Source organism: Amblyraja radiata, chromosome 14 (genome assembly GCF_010909765.2).
Source record: "Amblyraja radiata isolate CabotCenter1 chromosome 14, sAmbRad1.1.pri, whole genome shotgun sequence".
In the NCBI taxonomy this organism is placed as follows: domain Eukaryota; kingdom Metazoa; phylum Chordata; class Chondrichthyes; order Rajiformes; family Rajidae; genus Amblyraja; species Amblyraja radiata.
Window position 1 is genome coordinate 12,933,699 of NC_045969.1, and position 4,866 is coordinate 12,938,564.

Here is a 4,866-nt window from a genome sequence, read left to right on the forward strand (position 1 = left end):
TTATATGTAAAAGTCGTTTAGACTTACCTAATGTGTTATCCCGTACGGGAGATCCATCCCGTTGTCGGCGTTGACGGCGTTAGAAGTGGATTTTATTTTACTCCAGCGCTGAAATTGTCCCGCAGTTTAAAAAAAATAATTCACAGAACGGCAGTCGGAACAATTATTCAGCATTAGGTAGTAGCCCGAGATAATATATCTCGAACAGACACGAGAAAAATGCATTTAACCCCGCCCCCCCCCCCCCTCAAAGGCACCAGAGTAGCGCACACGGCCAGTGACAGAACTGCAGCGTCGCTGGTAAGTTTTGTAACACACCTAATAACAGCTGGGAAGAAACTGTCCCCGAATGCCCTCCACAAATAATGCCCTCATCAGACGCTGCTTGATCAGCTGAGTTCCTCCAGCACTTTGTGACTTACTGAAAATAATCAACAGGGCAGGAGTAAGTGGACATTTAGTAAAATCTTTCCAGACAGGCGGATCCACTAAGAATTAAGAAGCTGTTTCTTTTCTCCATTACTTGCAACATATTTGACTTATCATTTTTATTAGTTCTGACAAAAATTTGATATTCTGAAAATGGTAACCTTATGGACCTGTCCCACTTAGGCAACATTTTAGGCGACTGCAGGAAGCTATGCAGTCGCCACGTGGTCACCACATGTTCGCGTGTGGTTGCCTGGGAGTCGTCGTGAGGAGTTACCGCATTCTGGGAACTAGTCATGGCCTCATTATGGTTGCCGCAAAATTTTCAACATGTTGAAAAATTAGCGGCGGCTAGAATGAAGCCGCCAAGGAGAGTAGCGAGAATTCTCGTGCCGTAGGTGGGTCACCAGGAGGTTCTGGTGGGTTGCCAGGAGGTCAAAGGTTCTTGTAGGTTGTAGCCGGTGCTGACCGGTGAATTTCATTGGGTCATTGGGGAAAAAAAGGTAAACAGTTGTTTTCAGAACCGAGGGTAACCGACAGGTAATGTTAAATGTCTGCCGAACTTCACAGCTTCACAGTCTTAATTACAGCACCAACCTTCCTGTTCATCGCAGTGTGTGTCTGTATCACCTTGGCTTAGCACCATGGGAATTTCACTCAGATAGCGCTCCCCCGCTTGCCCTGTCCCCCGCATGCATCACGGGCTGGTGAAGGAAGCGATGTGTTTGTGTGTGTGTGTGTTCCACTCTGACAGTTGCCGTTCCAGTTGTCGGTTTTTCAGGCGACTGCCGGCAACTTTACAGTCGCCGACAGTTGCCTGAAAAATCACCTGTGGGACAGGCCCATTATTTTAAAAACTAAGTGCTGGAGGATCTCAATGGGTCAGGTAGCCTCTGAGGACAGAATGGGCTGATGCTATTTCGGGTCAGGATCCTCCTTCAGTGACGGGAGTGGGGGGGGGGGACGAATGGAAAAGAGAGGTGAGGTGGGGAAAAGCCTGGCGAGTGATAGGTGGCTACACGTGTGTGAGGTTCGACTGGCAGATGGGTGGAATAAGTGACAAAGGCTAGAGGTGAAAAGGAGACAAGAGGGTGTTGGATTCTTAAGCAGAACACAAAGTACTGATGATAGCGAGTAGGGCAGCATCTGGGAAGGGAATGGACGGACGAGGTTTTATTCATTATCTGACATCAGTCTGTCTCCTTTTCACCTTTGTCACAGTTGGGTATTTACCTGTTTGCATTTCAGATTTCAACAAACCGACCTAGTTCAGTTTAGTTCCGTTCAGTTCAGTTTAGTTTAGTTTAGTTTAGTATATTGTCTAAACTAGGTACCGAGGTACAGTGAAAAGCTTTTCTTGCATGCTAATGAGTCAGCGGAAAGACAACACGTGATTACAATCGAGCCATTTGTAGATACGCGAGAAGGGGATAACGTTTAGTGCAAGGTAAAGCCAGTAAAGTCCGATCAAAGATAGTCCGAGGGTCACCAATGAGGTAAATAGTAGTTCAGGGCTGCTCTCTAACAGTCTATTTTGTCCTTTTGCTCATTGCTGTTTGTGAAGTCTTATTGCACAGTTAGCTTGAAAAGATTACGAATTACAATCGGAAAGGATTAAATTACTCATAAAGTATTTTGGCATATCCAAGGAACGCGAGAGGTTCTGAGAAAAACTTGCTGATCTACATTGTCAAATGCCAAAATGATGTATGTCACCTATTCAGACTTTGTTTGTCTCCTCTGTGTCTGCAATAAATAAGATCAGGGTCTTTATTTGAACACTTGTGACGCAGGGAAGTAACAGGAGAGGAACTCGCAGTAAGAGCGGATTAAGACAATACTAGGCAGATGGAAGCATTAAGTCAACTCTGTGAAATTTTAGACAGAATTTTATCATTTGTTAATACCTAGCAGATGCACTACTTCAAAAACAAACCTTGGTGTGCGATCTAACAAAAGAATCCTCTCGTATGAGTCATTCCGATCCACAATTGTTTACATTATACCTGGCAATTACTAAGTTATCAGTTCATTCTTTATATTCATTAAAATAGATCACTGATAGACCATTCTTGTTTTCAATTATTTTCTGTGGGATCAGATACAGGTTAAGCAGCAAAACAAGCTTCTTTCCATATCTTTTTAACAAGCCACCCAAACCACAGCTGTGGAAGAGCTTTTCATCTCATGCCAACCTGGCATCTGTAGCCATAACATACTTAGTCTTGGCCCTCTCTGAAAATAAAGTGCAACAGAATTGAATGAGCTCTTCGGAAGCAGCTTTGAGTTGACCCTGGGTCGTTCCAGATAGTGCATTGCTATGGATTCAGATTGAGTAGCAGGCATTAAAGCTGTGGCTCCTACACAGAATTGGAACCTCCCTCACTTTTGCAGACAATGGCAGTTTGAGTTCAGTCTATCCGAGACACTTGAACACATAAACAGAGGGTTCCAGAATCAGAATCGTAAGAAAGAACACTCACTGCTGCAATTTGGATCTGTTAATAAATTATCCAAATATTGATTTTGTTTGTGACTAAAAAGATCAGTAGTATGAATGAAATCTGGAAACTGCTGGATTGTTATAAAAGCTCATCTGGCTCTGCAAGGCAAGGAAAACTACTGTCATTACTTGATCTGGTCTGCATGTGGTTCCAAAATGCATACCAATGTGATTGTCTCTTAACTGCCCTCTGATCTGGTCAAAAAGGCAGCTCACCACCATCTTCTCAAGGTAATTTGAGATGCATGGGAGTGTGTTTGTGTGGGGTTAGATTCATGATCAGATCAGATAGAGTGAAATGCTCGCAGTGTCTGATCTCGTGCCAACACTCTAAACTTAGAATATAACCACAACCATTCTGGAAACTTCAGCAATTTGTTCATGGAAGAAATTAAATGATTTTCTGGGGAGAACAATGCTTTTGTACTAGAATCCATATGTTGACTTCCACTCATCCATTTTGTACCTTTTCAAATGGTCTGCATTTCATTAACTTTGCACATGTGTTTGCCTCTACAGCAACACCCACGCCTTCGAAATGAATGAAAGAAATAACAGGGCTGAATTAAAACCCAAATTAAATTAAATAAATTCACAAGGGATATCTGGAGGTGCTGACTGATCTAATTGAAAGATAATTAACTCAGAGAGGTTCACACTGGAAGCTGGAGGACTTGTGTGACTGTTTCAAATAAAAATATAACATTTTATTTAATAACATTTCTGGTATCTGGCATCTAAGTTGGATGATTAGTAGCCATTAATGATGGAGAACCAGTTTGTTCAGGATATATAAAAAAAACAAGGAAGTCATTTCCAACTACTTGATCGTAAAATTGTATTGAACCCAATTCTAAATCAATGTGATGATTCAAATGTCTGCTACCATGAAGCCTGGATATGCCACAACTTTGGAGTTGTTTAATTATTTCTGTGTTTGTAGGCATCGATTACATAATTTATGCTTAGTAGTCTAGATGTGTCATATATTTTGGCTGATTCAGATGATTCAGATGGGGAATTTCCTTCAGTATTGTTACCCTTTGTACTCTCTTGAATGATAAATAACTGCATGTGCAATGGCCATAGAGTCATAGAGTGATACAGCGTGGAAACAGACCCTTCAGCCCAACTTGCCCACACCGGCCAACTTGTCGCAGCTACACTGGTCCCACCTGCCCGGTCCATATCCCTCCAAACCTGTCCTATCCATATACTTGTCTAACTGTTTCTTAAACATTTGGATAACCTCAGCTTCCACGACTTCCTCTGGCAGCTTGTTCCATACACCCACCAGCCTTTGTGTGAAAAATTTACCCCTCAGATTCCTATTAAGTATTTTTCCCTTCACCTTAAGCCTATGTCGGCTGGTCCTCGGTTCATCTACTATGGGCAAGAGACTGTGCATCTACCCGATCTATTCCTCTCATGATTTTATACATGGTCTATACTTGTTTATTAGTTGACTCATAATTGGATAGCACACATCCTCTCTTCCTCTGTACACGTAAGAATTATGTTACACTGTTTGTTTTTGAATGAAGTAATTGGAATCTGAAGTAGTACAAATTGGGTCATGCAATTTGAATATGAAGTCACCAAATCAAATTTAAACAGGAAACAGGGTAATGCCTTTGTGAAGCAGGCAGCCATTCATAGGAATAGTGGGGCTGCCTCCAATAAATGCACTGTAACTCTTTGATTTCAAGGTTGCTGGAGGATGATTGCAGAGGTGCGAAAAGTTTAATAAGTTCACAAGCTGCCGAAAAGGAAATTTTACTGGACAACAGTTCGAGAGTTGGTAGAAAGTTGGTTTAATGGACTTGGGGCAATATTAAATTTTAATGAGGAATGGATCACCTCAGAGATTTGCAAGTACATTTGCTCAAAGGTCCATTTCGTGTAGCAGCTGAGAGATAAGTATATGAAGGAAA